The sequence below is a fragment of the Mobula hypostoma genome, chromosome 7 (assembly GCF_963921235.1).
Source record: "Mobula hypostoma chromosome 7, sMobHyp1.1, whole genome shotgun sequence".
Classification (NCBI taxonomy): domain Eukaryota; kingdom Metazoa; phylum Chordata; class Chondrichthyes; order Myliobatiformes; family Myliobatidae; genus Mobula; species Mobula hypostoma.
The window spans coordinates 90,834,722-90,849,207 of record NC_086103.1 but is presented as its reverse complement, the minus strand read 5'-3'; the positions used below and the strand labels follow the sequence as shown (position 1 = coordinate 90,849,207).

At 43.4% G+C, this 14,486-nt stretch overlaps 1 protein-coding gene across 3 annotated transcripts in view; it reads right to left on the bottom strand.

The window, feature by feature from the left end:
• Positions 1-14,486, bottom strand: part of lcp2a (lymphocyte cytosolic protein 2a) — a 224,335-nt gene that overhangs the window by 40,123 nt on the left and 169,726 nt on the right. The gene's annotated exons all lie outside the window — the stretch shown is intronic.

The following is a 14,486-nucleotide window of genomic DNA, read 5'->3' as shown; positions in this document are numbered from 1 at the left end:
TGGAAGGCCCTGAGCTGGAATAGCATCACAATAACAATGCTGCCTCTTGTGGGATGTGTGAAGAGGAGAGATCCCCAGAGTCCATGACGACCACACCTGAAGAAATGCATCCAGCTGCAGCTTCTAACAATCCGTGTAGGGAATTAGAGCTGACACTGGAAGAACTCTGGATCTGGTTATACCTAAGCTGTAGGACACATGTAACTGGGTGACTATCACAAAGAGGAAGGAGATGGATAGCCAGTGCAGGATACCTCTGTGGCCGTTTCCCTCAATAACAAATCTACCACTCTGGATACTGTTGTGGGGGGAATGACCTAGCAGAGGAAAGTTACAGCAGTCAGGTCTCTGGCACTAAATCTGGCTCTGCGGCTTAGAGGGGAAGTGGGAGAGTGAAGAGGTGTGTCGTAGTGATAGGGGCTTCATTGGTTAGTGAAACAGAAAGGAGTTTTTGTGGACAATGCGATTCCCAGATAGAATGCATCCCAGGGGCCGGGGCAGAGACATCTTGGATTGATCATCATGCGAGGGTGAGCCTCCAGAAGTCGTGTTCCATGTGGTTCCAATGACATGGATAAGAAGGGCGACAAGATCCTGCACAGTGAGTTAAAAGACGAAACCACCACGGATTTGTGATCTCAGGTTTGCCACCCGTGCCATGTACAGTGAGACCAGAAATAGGAAGATCACACATTTTAACATGATGTGGCAAGGAGATGGTGCAGGAGGAAGGCTTCAGATTCTTGAATCATTGTGGTCTCTTCTAGGGACCTGTACAAACAGGATAGTCTGTACCTGAACTGGAGGCGAACTAAGGGGGAAGATTTGCTAGTGCTGCTTTGCAGGGTTTATACTAGAGTTGCAGAGGGATGTGAACCAATGTGTCAAGACAGATAGTGGAGTGGTTGTGGGGAAAGATGCTGTTAACCCTACGTATAAAGACAGGAATCAAAAGGTCGAGCATGGTGGGAATAATGTTCTGAGTTTCACCTATTTCAATACAAGGAGAATTGGGGGTGAGCTTAGAGCATGGATCAGCAAGTGGAATTACGACATTGTAAACAATAGTGAAACTTCGTTCCAGGAGGAGCACGACTGGCAACTCCGTGTTCTGGGGTCCAGTTGTTTTAAACAAGATGCAGCAGGAAGGATTAAAGAGAAAGATGTGGCATTACTAGTCAAGGAATATGTCATGGCATAGCTCAGTCAGGACAGAAAGGAGAGCTTGTCTGCTGAGGATATATGGAGGCAGATGAAGAATAAGAAAGGAATGGCTACATTAATGGGATTGTATTATAGACCACCCAATATTCAGCATGATTTCGAGGAGAGAAATTGTAGGGAGATTACAGACAATTGCAGGAAACATAAGGTTGTGAGTGTAGATGATTTTACATTTCCACATATTGACTGGGACTTCTATACTGTAAAAAATCAGATGGGATCATGTTTGACAATATGCAGATGTTCTAACCAGAGAGAGTATGATACTGGATCTCCTGTTAGGGAACAAGATGGGGCAGGAGACAGCAGTGTGTGTAGGGGGATACTTTAGATCTAGTAATCATAAGACCATAAGATATAGGAGAAAAATAGGCCATTCAGCCCATCAAGTCTGCTGAACCATTCAAGCATGGGCTGATCAAATCCTTCCAGTCATTCCCACTTTCCTGCCTTCTCCCCATACCCTTTGATGCCCTGGCTAATAAAAACCTATCTATCTCTGCCTTAAATACACCCAAAGACTTGGCCTCCACAGTCTCCCATGGCAACAAATTCCACAGGTCTACCACCCTCTGACTAAAGTAATTTCTCTGCATCTCTGTTCTAAATGGACGTACTTCAATCCTGAAGTCGTACCCTCTTACCCGATTCTCCCCTACCATGGGAAATAAATTTGCCATATCTAATCTGTTCAGGCCTTCTAACATTTGGAATGTTTCTATGAAATCCCCCCTCATTCTCCTGAACTAAAGGAAATAAAGCCCAAAAGCTGCCAGACATTTCTCGTACGGTAACCCTTTCATTCTTGGAATCATTCTCGTGAATCTTCTCTGGACACTTTCCAATGTCAGTATATTCTTTCTAAAATAAGGAGCCCAAAACTGCACACGATATCCCAAGTGTGGTCTCACGAGTGCCTTATAGAGCCTCAACATCACATCCCGGCTCTTATATTCCATATCCCTAGAAATGAATGCCAAAATTGCATTCGCCTTCACCACCGACTCAACCTGGAGGTTAACCTTTAGGGTCTCTTGCACAAGGACTTCCAAGTCCATTTGCATTTCTGCATTTTGAATTCTCTCCCTATCTTAATAATAGTCTGCCCGTTTATTTCTTCCACAAAAGTGCACGACCATACACTTTCCAACATTGTATTTCATTTGCCACTTCTTTGCCCATTCATCTAAACTATCTAGGTCTCTCTGCATGCCCTGTGTTTCCCCAACACTACTTGCTTCTCCACCTATCTTTGTATCATCAGCAAATTTAGCCACAAATCCATTAATCTCATAGTCCAAATCATTGATATGTATCGTAAAAAGCTGCGGTCCCAACTCCGACCCCTATGGAACTCCACTGGTAACCGGCAGCCAGCCAGAATAGGATCCCTTTATTCGCACTCTCTGTTTTCTGCCAACCAGCCAATGCTCCACCTACACAAGTAACTTCCTTGTTATTCCATGGGCTCTTATCTTGCTAAGCAGCCTCATCTGCGACACCTTGTCAAAGGCCTTCTGAAAGTCCAAGCGTACCACATCTACTGCATTTCCTTTGTCTACCCGGCTTGTAATTTCCTCAAAGAATTGCAGTAGGTTTGTCAGGCAGGATTATCCTTTCAGGAAACCATGCTGGCTTTGGCCTATCTTGTCATGTGCCTCCAGGTACTCCATAATCTCATCCCTAACAATCGATTCCAACAACTTCCCAATGACTGATGTCTATAGTTTCCTTTATACTGCCTCCCACCCTTTTTAAATAGTAGAGTAACATTTGCTATTTTCCAGTCATCCAGTACAATTCCAGAATCTATTGATTCTTGAAAGATTATTGTTAATGCCTCCGCAATCTTTCCATCTACTTCCTTCAGGACCCGAGGGTGCATTCCATCAGGTCCAGCAGATATATCCACCCTCAGACCATTAAACTTCCTGAGCACCTACTCAGTCATAATTTTCACTGCACATACTTCACTTCCCTGACACTCTTGAATGTCCAGTATACTGCAGATGTTTTCCACTGTGAAGACTGATGCAAAATACGTGTTCAGTTCCTCTGCCATCTCTGTGGCTCTCATTATAATATCTCCTAGCATCATTTTCTATTGGTCCTATGTCTACCCTCGACTCTCTTTTACCCTTTATATACTTAAAAAGCTTTTATAATATTAGTCGCCAATTTCCTTTCATAATTCATCTTTACCTTCCTAATGGCCTTCTTAGTTTCCTTCTGCAAGTTTTTAAAAGCTTCCCAATCCTCTATCTTCCCACTAGCTTTGGCTTCCTTGTACATCCTCTCTTTTGCTTTTACTTTGGCTCTGGCTTCACTGGTCAGCCATGGTAGTGTCCTTCTTCCCTTTGAAAATTTCTTCTTATTTGGAATATATCTGCCTTGCACTTCCCTCACTTTTCACAGAAAATCCAGCCATTGCTGCTGTGCTGTCCTTCCTGCTAGCGTCCCTTTCCATTCAACTTTGGCCAATTCTCCTTTCATGTCACTGTAATTTCTTTATTCCACTGAAATACTGACACATTGGATGTTAGTTTCTCCTTCTCTGTTTTCAAAGCGAACTTGATCATTTTGTGTTCCCTAAGGATTCCTTAACAAGCTCTCTTATCTCTAATAAGTTCATTGGTTTCAACATAATTATGCAGAAGGATAGGACTGGTCCTTGGGTTCTGATTCTAAATTGGAGAAAGGTCAATTGTGATGACATCAAAAGAATCTGGCATGTGTATATTGGGGCAGATTGTTTTTTTCGACAAAGGCATGTTTGGTAAATGGGAAGCTTTCATAAGTGAAATTTTGAGAGTAGAGACTTTGTATGTTCCTATTAGAATAAAACTCAGGAATAACAGGTTTAGGGAACATTGTTTATTCAATAAATATAGGCAGCTTGGAGTTAATGAGGTGCTCGAGGAATATAAAGAATGTTAAAAGAATCTTAAGAAAGAAATTAAAAAGCTAAAAGAAGATATGAGGTTGCTTTGGCAAGTAAGGTGAAAATAAATCCAAAGCGTTTCTACAGTTATATTAATAGCAAAAGGATAGTGAGGGATAAAATTGGTCCCTTAGAGAATCAGAGTGGATGGCTATGTGCGGAGCCAAAAGAGATGGGGGAGATTTTGAGCAATTTCTTTTCTTCGGTATTCACTAAGGAGAAGGATATTGAATTGTGTAAGGTAAAGGAAACAAGAAGGGTAGTTATGGAAAGTATGGCGATTAAAGAAGAGGAAGTACTGGCGCTTTTAAGGAATATAAAAATAGATAAGTCTCCGGGTCCGTACAAGATATTCCCTAGGACTTTGAGGGAAGTTAGTGGGGAAAGGGCAGGGGCTATGACAGAAATATTTCAAATGTCATTAGAAACAGGGATGGTGCCGGAGGATTGGTGTATTGCTCATGTGGTTCCATTGTTTAAAAAGGGTTCCAAAAGCAAACCTAGCAATTATCGGCCTGTGAGTTTGACGTCAATGGTGAGTAAATTGATGGAAAGTATTCTTAGAGATGGTATGTATAATTATCTGGATAGACAGGGTCTGATTAGGAACAGTCAACATGGATTTGTGCGTGGAAGGTCATGTTTGACAAATCTTATTGAATTTTTTGGTGAAGTTACTAGGAAAGTTGACGAGGGTAAAGCGGTGGATGCTGTCTATATGGACTTCAGTAAGGCCTTTGACAAGGTTCAACATGGAAGGTTAGTTAGGAAGGATCAATCGTTAGGCATTAATATCGAAGTAGTAAAATGGATTCAGCAGTGGCTGGATGGGAGATGCCAAAGAGTAGTGGTGGATAACTGTGTGTCAGATTGGAGGATGGTGTGTAGCGGTGTGCCTCAGGGATCTGTACTGGGTCCAATGTTGTTTGTCATATACATTAAAGATCTGGATGATGGGGTGGTAAATTTAATGCTGAAAAATGTGAGGTGCTACATTTTTGTAGGACTAATCAAAATAGGACTTATACATGGAAAATGGTAGGACACTGAAGAATGCAGTAGAACAGAGGGATCTGGAAATAATGGTGCATAGTTCCCTGAAGGTGGAATCTCATGTGGATAGGGTGGTGAAGAAAGCTTTTGGTATGCTGGCCTTTATAAATCAGAGCATTGAGTATAGGAGTTGGGATGTAATGTTAAAATCGTACAAGGCATTGGTAAGGCCAAATTTGGAGTATTGGGTACAGTTCTGGTCACCGAATTATAGGAAAGATGTCAATAAAATTGAGAGAGTACAGAGGAGGTTTACTAAAATGTTGCCTGGGTTTCATCTCCTAGGTTACAGAGAAAGGTTGAACAAGTTAGGTCTTTATTCTTTGGAGCGTAGAAGGTTGAGGGGGAACTGGATAGAGGTGTTTAAAATTATGTGGGGGATTGATAGAGTTGACGTGGATAGGCTTTTTCCATTGAGAGTGGGGGAGATCAAACAAGAGGACATGAGTTGAGAGTTAAAGGGCAAAAGTTTAGGGGTAACATGAGGGGGAACTTCTTTACTCAGAGAGTGGTAGCTGTGTGGAACAAGCTTCCAGCAGAAGTGGTTGAGGCAGGTTTGATATTGTCATTTAAAGTTAAATTGGATGGATATATGAACAGGAAAGGAATGGAGGGTTATGGGCCAAGTGCAGGTCGGTGGGATTAGGTGAGAGTAGGAGTTCAGCACGGACTAGAAGGGCCGAGATGGCCAGTTTCCGTGCTGTAATTGTTATATGGTTAAGAGATATTGTGAAGAAAAAGAAGGTGCATAGCAGGCATAGGAGGCAAGGAACAAACTGCAGGCTTGAAGAGTATAAGAAAAGCAAGACAGCACTCAGGAGGACCAAAATAAAACAGGGGGTTGCTCTGGCAGACAAGGAGAAGGACAATCCTAAGGGCTTCTACAGAAGTAGTAAAAATAAAAAGATAGCAGGGACAAAATTGATTCTTTTAAAGATCAGAATGATTTTCAATGAATGGCGCCAAGAGATGGGCAAGATTTTAAATGGATTAATTGTATGTGTATTTCTTTTGAAGTGCGACCAAAGTCTATAGAGTTGAGGCAATGTAGTAGTGAGGTCAGGATTACAGAGAAAGAGGAACTTCCTATCTTGAGGTAAATTAGGGTGTATTAATCCCAAGGGCCTGACAAACAGTTCTCTCAGACTTTGTGGGAGACTAATACAGAAATTCCACGGGCCCTGTCACAGGTATTTAAAACACAAGATTCTGCAGATGCTCAAAATCCAAGCAACATACAGAAAATGCTGGAGGAACTCAGCATTTTGTGAGATGTATTTAAAATGTCCTTAGCCATGGGAGAGGTGACAGAGTATTGGAGGTTAGCTAATATTGTTCCGTTGTTTAAGAAAGGCTCTAAGAATAAGTTGGGAAATGATATGCCAGTGAGCCTGATATCAGGAAGTTATTGTGAAGTATTCTAAAGGACCAGATATGTAAGTATGTCAGTAAACTGGGACAAATTAAGTGTAGTTATTGTGCCATCGTGCATGCAAGGTTGTAACTAACCAATCTTATAGCGTTAGTACAAGAGGGGAGAATTTGTAAGGTGGATCAGAAAGGATTCAGAGAGGCTGAATAGAGAGGAGGCTATACTCGATCTAGTTCTAGACAGTGATCTCAGTCAAAAAACAGATCTTTGTGTGGGTGAGTAATTTGGAGACTGTGACCACAATTTCCTGGCCTTGGACAGGGATAGGAGCAGAAGGAATGGAAAAGTATTTAATTGGGGAATGATGCTATTAGGGTGGAACTTGGGAGTGTAAATTGTCAACTGCTGTTCTCAGAGATATGCACAACAGAAATCTGGAGGTTTCTTGAGCACTGGATAGGTTTGTCCATTTGAGGCAGGAAAAGGGTGGTGGGATGAAGGAACCATGGTTGACAAGAGATATGGAACATCTACTCAAGAGGAAGAAAGGAACATACTTCAGGTGTAGGGAGTAAGGATAAAACAGATATTGATAGATATATGGTACACAGGAGGGAGCTTTAAAAATAACTTAGAGCTAGAATGGAACACAAGAAAGTCTTGATGAGTAGGATTAAGGAAAACCCCAAATGTGAAGAACAGGAGGATGACTAAAGTAAGGGTAGGACCAATCGGGGGGAAAACAAGTTCACATTTTAGGTTGTTTCAAGTTTGCTTCAGTATTCAACAGGGACATAAACCAATATGAGGATAGTCTAGACGGTGATGAATGTAAAATAGATGGTTACGAGTGTGAGGATGGTGATGAGTGTGAGGACAGAATAGATAGTGATGAGTGTGCGGACACTATAGAAAGTGATGAGTGTGAGAACAGTGATGAGAGTGAGGACACTGTAGACAGTGATCAGTGTGAGAAAATGATGAGTGTTGTGAGTGTGAGGATGATGACAAGTGTGAGGAGAGTGAGGACAGTGAGGACTGTGAGGACAGTGCTGTGTGACAAATATGAGGAGTGTGAAGACAGTGTAGACAGTAGCAAGCATGAGAACCATGATGAGTGTGAGGACTGTGACAAGTGTAAGGACAGTTTGGACAGTAATGAGTGTGACAAGTGTGAAGACAGTGACGAGTGTGAGGTTGATGACGTGTGATGAGTGTAAGGACAGTGATGTGTGAAGAGCGTGAGGACAATTTGTACAGTGACAAGTGTGATGACAGTGTAGAAGGTGACGTGTGAGGACAGTGAGTATGATGATTGTGAGGACGGTGACGAGTGTGATGACAGTTGATGAGTATGAAGATGACTAGGAGTGTGAAGACAGTGATGTGTGACGAGCGTGGGCACAGTGAGGATGGTGACGAGCGTGACCAGGGTGAGGACTGTGAAGAGTGTGCGGACAGTGTAGAAGGTGACAAGTGTGAGGATAGTGGTGAGTATGACAATTGTGAGGATGGTGACAAGAGCGAAGACAGTGTACACGGTGACGACTCTGAAAATGGTGACCAGTGTGAGGATGGTGACAAGCGATGCACATAAGGACTGAGGACATGACAAATGTGAGGACAGTGATGAGTGTGAGGACACTGAGGACGTGACAAGCGTGAGGACAGCGAGGACGGTCATGAGTGTGAGGATGGTGATGAGTGTGAGAATATTGAGGACATGACAATGGTGAGGACAGTGAGGACGCTGATGAGTGTGATGAGAGTGAGGATGCTGATGATCATGAGGACGATGACAAGTGTGAGGACAGTGATGTGTTGAGTGGGACAAGTGTGAGGATGGTGATGAGTGTGAAGGCAGTGTATACAGTGACAAGTGTGAAGATGAATACAAGTGTGAGGATAATATAGATGGTGATGAGTGTGAGGACACTGACATGTGATGAGCGTGAGGTCTGTGACAAGTGTGACAAGTGCGAGGATGTAATGAGTGTAATGACTGTGAGGAGAGTGTACAAGGTGACTAGTGGGAGGCCAGTGTGCATGGTGACGAGTATGAAAATAGTGACAAGTGTAAGGATGGTGACAAGCAATGAGTGTGAAGACTGAGGATGGTGAGGAGCATGAGGATGGTGATGAGTGTGAGGATGGTGATGTGTGATGAGTGTGAGGACAGTGAGGACCTGACAAGGGTGAGGACAGTGAGGACACTGATGAGTGGGACAAGTGTAAGGACGCTAATGATTGTGAGGATAGTGACGAGTGTGACAGGTGTGAGGATGGATGTGAGTATGATGATTGTCAATATGTGACAAACGTGAAAATGGTGTACATGGTGACAAGTGTGAGGATGGTGATGTGTGATGAATGTGAGGACAATGAGGACGTGACAAGGGTGAGGACATTGAGGACGGTGATGAGTGTGAAGATGCTGATGTGTACTGAGTGTGAGAACAGTAAGGACGCTGATCAGTGGGACGAATATGAGGATGTGGAAGATTGTGAGGACGGTGATGAATGTGACAACTGTGAGGATGAAGATGAGCATGACGATTGTGAGGATGTGATGAGGGTGAGTACAGTGTACATGGTGACAAGTATGAGGGAGGTGACGAATGAGAGGATTGTGATGAGTGTGAGGATGGTGACAAGTGATGAGTGTGAGGACAGTGAGGACCTGACAAAGGTGAGAGCAGTGAGGATTTCACAAAGGTGAGGACAGTCAGGACACTGATGTGTGTGACGAGTGTGAGGACGCTGATGATTGTGAGGACAGTAATGTGATGAGCGTGACAAGTGTGGTGATGAGTGTGAAGACAGTGAGGAGTGTGAGGACAGTGTATACGGTGATGATTGAGAAGATGAATAGGAGTGTGACTGGGTTAGACCGCATCTGGATGAGACCCCATCTGGATGATGGGGTGGTAAATTGGATGAGTAAGCATGCAGATGATACTAAGATAGGTGGAGTTGTGGATAATGAAGTAGGTTTTCAAAGCTTGCAGAGAGATTTAGACCAGTTAGAAGAGTGGGCTGAAAGATGGCAGATGGAGTTTAATGCTGATAAATGTGAGGTGCTCTATTTTGGTAGAACTAATCAAAATACGACACACATGGTAAATGGTAGGACATTGAAGAATGCAGTAGAACAAAGGGATCTAGGAATAATGGTGCATAGTTCCCTGAAGGTGGAATCTCATGGGGATAGGGTGGTGAAGAAAGCTTTTGGTATGCGACCTTTATCAATCAGAGCATTGAGTATAGGAGTTGGGATGTAATGTTGAAATTGTATAAGGCCAAATTTGGAGTATTGTGTACAGTTCTGGTCACCGAATTAACATAGAAACATAGAAAATAGGTGCAGGAGTAGGCCATTCGGCCCTTCGAGCCTGCACCGCCATTCAGTATGATCATGGCTGATCATCTAAGTCAGAACCCTGTACCAACCTTCCCTCCATACCCCCTGATACCTTTAGCCACAAGGGCCATATCTAACTTCCCTCTTAAATATAGCCAGTGAACTGGCCTCAACTGTTTCCCGTGGCAGAGAATTCCACAGATTCACCACTCTCTGTGTGAAGAAGTTTTTCCTAATCTCGGTCCTAAAAGGCTTCCCCTTTATCCTCAAACTGTGAACCCTCGTTCTGGACTTCCCCAACATTGGGAACAATCTTCCTGCATCTAGCCTGCCCAATCCCTTTAGGACTTTATACATTTCAATAAGATCCCCCCTCAATCTTATAAATTCCAACGAGTATAAGCCTAGTTCATCCAGTCTTTCTTCATATGAAAGTCCTGCCATCCCAGGAATCAATCTGGTGAACCTTCTTTGTACTCCCTCTTTGCAAGGATGTCTTTCCTCAGAGTAGGGGACCAAAACTGTACACAATACTCCAGGAACACACATCAAAGTTGCTGGTGAACGCAGCAGGCCAGGCAGCATCTATAGGAAGAGGTGCAGTCGACGTTTCAGGCCGAGACCCTTCGTCAGGACCTCTTCCTATAGATGCTGCCTGGCCTGCTGCGTTCACCAGCAACTTTGATGTGTGTTGCTTGAATTTCCAGCATCTGCAGAATTCCTGTTGTTTGCGTTTAAAAACAATACTCCAGGTGTGGTCTCACCAAGGCCTTGTACAACTGCAGTAGTACCTCCCTGTTCCTGTACTCGAATCCTCTTGCTATGAATGCCAGCATACCATTCGCCTTTTTCACCGCCTGCTGTACCTGCATGCCCACTTTCAATGACTGGTGTATAATGACACCCAGGTCTCGTTGCACCTCCCCTTTTCCTAATCAGCCACGATTCAGATAATAATCTGTTTTCCAGTTTTTGTCACCAAAGTGGATAACCTCACACTTATCCACATTAAATTGTAGCTGCCATGAAATTGCCCACTCACCTAACCTGTCCAAGTCACCCTGCATCCTCTTAGCATCCTCCTCGCAGCTAACACTGCCGCCCAGCTTCGTGTCATCCTCAAACTTGGAGATGCTGCATTTAATTCCCTCATCCAAGTCATTAATATATATTGTAAACAACTGGGGTCCCAGCACTGAGCCTTGTGGTACCCCACTAGTCACTGCCTGCCATTCTGAAAAGGTCCCGTTTATTCCCACTCTTTGCTTCCTGTCTGCCAACCAATTCTCTATCCACATCAATACCTTACCCCCAATACCGTGTGCTTTAAGTTTGCACACTAATCTCCTGTGTGGGACCTTATCAAAAGCCCTTTGAAAATCCAAATATACCACATCCACTGGTTCTCCCCTATCCACTCCACTAGTTACATCCTCAAAAAATTCTGAGATTCGTCAGACACGATTTTCCTTTCTCAAATCTATGCTGGCTTTGTCCGATGATTTCACCGCTTTCCAAATGTGCTGTTATCACATCTTTGATAACTGACTCTATGCAGTTTCCCCACCACCGATGTCAGGCTAACCGATCTATAATTCCCCGGTTTCTCCCTCCCTCCTTTTTTAAAAAGTGGGGTTACATTAGCGACCCTCCAATCCTCAGGAACTCGTCCAGAATCTAAAGAGTTTTGAAAAATTATCACTAATGCATCCACTATATCTTGGACTACTTCCTTAAGCACTCTGGGATGCAGACCATCTGGCCCTGGGGATTTATCTGCCTTTAATCCCTTCAATTTACCTAACACCACTTCCCTACTAACATGTATTTCCCTCAGTTCCTCCATCTCACTGGACCCTCTGTCCCCTACTATTTCTGGAAGATTATTTATGTCCTCCTTAGTGAAGACAGAACCAAAGTAATTAATCAATTGGTCTGCCATGTCCTTGTTCCCCATAATCAATTCACCTGTTTCTGTCTGTAGGGGACCTACATTTGCCTTAACCAATCTTTTTCTTTTCACATATCTATAAAAGCTTTTACAGTCAGTTTTTATGTTCCCTGCCAGTTTTCTCTCATAATCTTTTTTCCCCTTCCTAATTAAGCCCTTTGTCCTCCTCTGCTGAACTCTGAATTTCTCCCAGTCCTCAGGTGAGCCACTTTCTCTGGCTAATTTGTATGCTTCTTCTTTGGAATTGATACTAATCCTAATTTCACTTGTCAGCCACAGGTGCATTACCTTCCTTGATTTATTCTTTTGCCAAACTGGGATGAACAATTGTTGTAGTTCATCCATGCAATCTTTAAATGCTTGCCATTGCATATCCACCGTCAACTCTTTAAGTATCATTTGCCAGTCTATCTTAGCTAATTCAAGTATCATACCTTCAAAGTTACCCTTCTTTAAGTTCAGAACCTTTGTTTCTGAATTAACTATGTCACTCTCCATCCTAATGAAGAATTCCACCATATTATGGTCACTCTTACCCAAGGGGCCTCTCACAACAAGATTGCTAATTAACCCTTCCTCATTGCTCAATACCCAGTCTACAATAGCCTGCTCTCTGGTTGGATCCTCGACATGTTGGTTCAAAAAACCATCCCGCATACATTCCAAGAAATCCTCTTCCTCAGCACCCTTACCAAATTGGTTCGCCCAGTCTATATGTCGATTGAAGTCACCCATTATAACTGCTGTTCCTTTGTTGCACACGTTTCTAATTTCCTGTTTAGTACCATCCCTAACCTCACTACTACTGTTAGGTGGCCTGTACACAACTCCCACCAGCGTTTTCTGCCCCTTAGTGTTATGCAGCTCTACCCATATCGATTCCACATCCTCCCAGCCAATGTCCTTCCTTTCTATTGCGTTAATCTCCTGTCTAACCAGCAATGCTACCCCACCTCCTTTTCTTTCATGTCTATCCCTCCTGAATATTGAATATCCCTTAATGCTGAGCTCCCATCCTTGGTCACCCTGGAGCCATGTCTCTGTGATCCCAACTATATCATATTCATTAATAACAATCTGCACTTTTAATTCATCCACCTTGTTACTAATGCTCCTTGAATTGACACACAAAGCCTTCACCTCGCTTTTACAACTCTCTTAGCCCTTATACAATTATGTTGAAAAGTGGCCCTTTTTGATTTTTGCCCTGGATTTGCCGGCATGCCACTTTTACTTTTCACCTTACTACTTTTCGCTTCTACCCTTATTTTACACCCCTCTGTCTCTCTGCACTGGTTCCCATCCCACTGTTGTGAACTAACCTCATCTCTCCTAGTCTCTTTAATTTGATTCCCAACCCCCAACCATTCTAGTTTAAAGACAAGATGTCAATAAAATTGAGAGTACAGAGGAGATTTACTGGAATGCTGCCTGGATTTCATCTCCTAAATTACAGAGAAAGTTTGAACAAGTTGGGTCTTTATTCTTTGGAGCGTAGAAGGTTGAGGGGGGACTTGATAGAGGTATTTTAAATTATGAGGGGGAAAATAGAGTTGACATGGATCGGCTTTTTCCATTGAGAGTGGAGGAGAGTCAAACAAAAGGACATGAGTTGAGAGTTAAAGGGCAAAAGTTTAGGGGTAACATGAGGGGGAACTTCTTTACTCAGAGAATGGTAGCTGTGTGGAACGAGTTTCCAGCAGAAGTGGTTGAGGCAGGTTCGGTGTTGTCATTTAAAGTTAAATTGGATAGATATATGGACAGGAAAGGAATGGAGGGTTATGGGCCGAGTGCAGGTCGGTGGGACTAGGTGAGAGTAAGAGTTCGGCACGGACTAGAAGGGCCGAGATGACCTGGTTCAATGCTGTAATTGTTATATGGTTATATGGTGACGACAATATGACGACAGTGATGAGTGTGAGGACAGTGACGTGTAACATGCGTGAGGACAGTGATGAGTGTGACCAGTGTGAGGGCTGTGAAGAGTGTGAGTATGAGGACAGTGTAGAAGGTGACAAGTGTGAGGACAGTGATAAATGTGAGGATGTGACATGTGATGAGTGAGGGCAGTGGTGTGTAACCAGCGTGAGGACAGTAACGAGTATAACAATTGTGAGGATGCTGACGAGTGTGAGTACAGTGATGTGATGAGTGACGAGTATGAGGCCAGTGATGTGATGAGTGTGACAAGTATGAGGCCAGTGATGAGTGTGTATACAGTGATGAGTGTGAGGACAGTGTATACAGTGATGAGTGTGAGGACAATGTAGATAGTGATTAGTGTGAGGGCAGTGATGTCTAATGAGTGTGAGGACAGTGACGAGTGGCAAGTGTGAGAACTGTGCTGAGTGTGACAAGTGTGAGGACCATGCTGAGTGTGACGAGTGTGTGATGGCGACTAGTGTGAGGATGGTGTTGCGTGATGAGTTTGAGAACAGTGAGATCATGACAAGGGTGAAGACAGTCAAGACGCTGATGATCGTGAGGATGGTGAAGTATGTGAGGACAGTAAGGATGGTGATGAGTGTGACAAGTGTGAGGACAGAGATGAGTATGATGAGTGTGAGGATGGTGATGAGTGTGA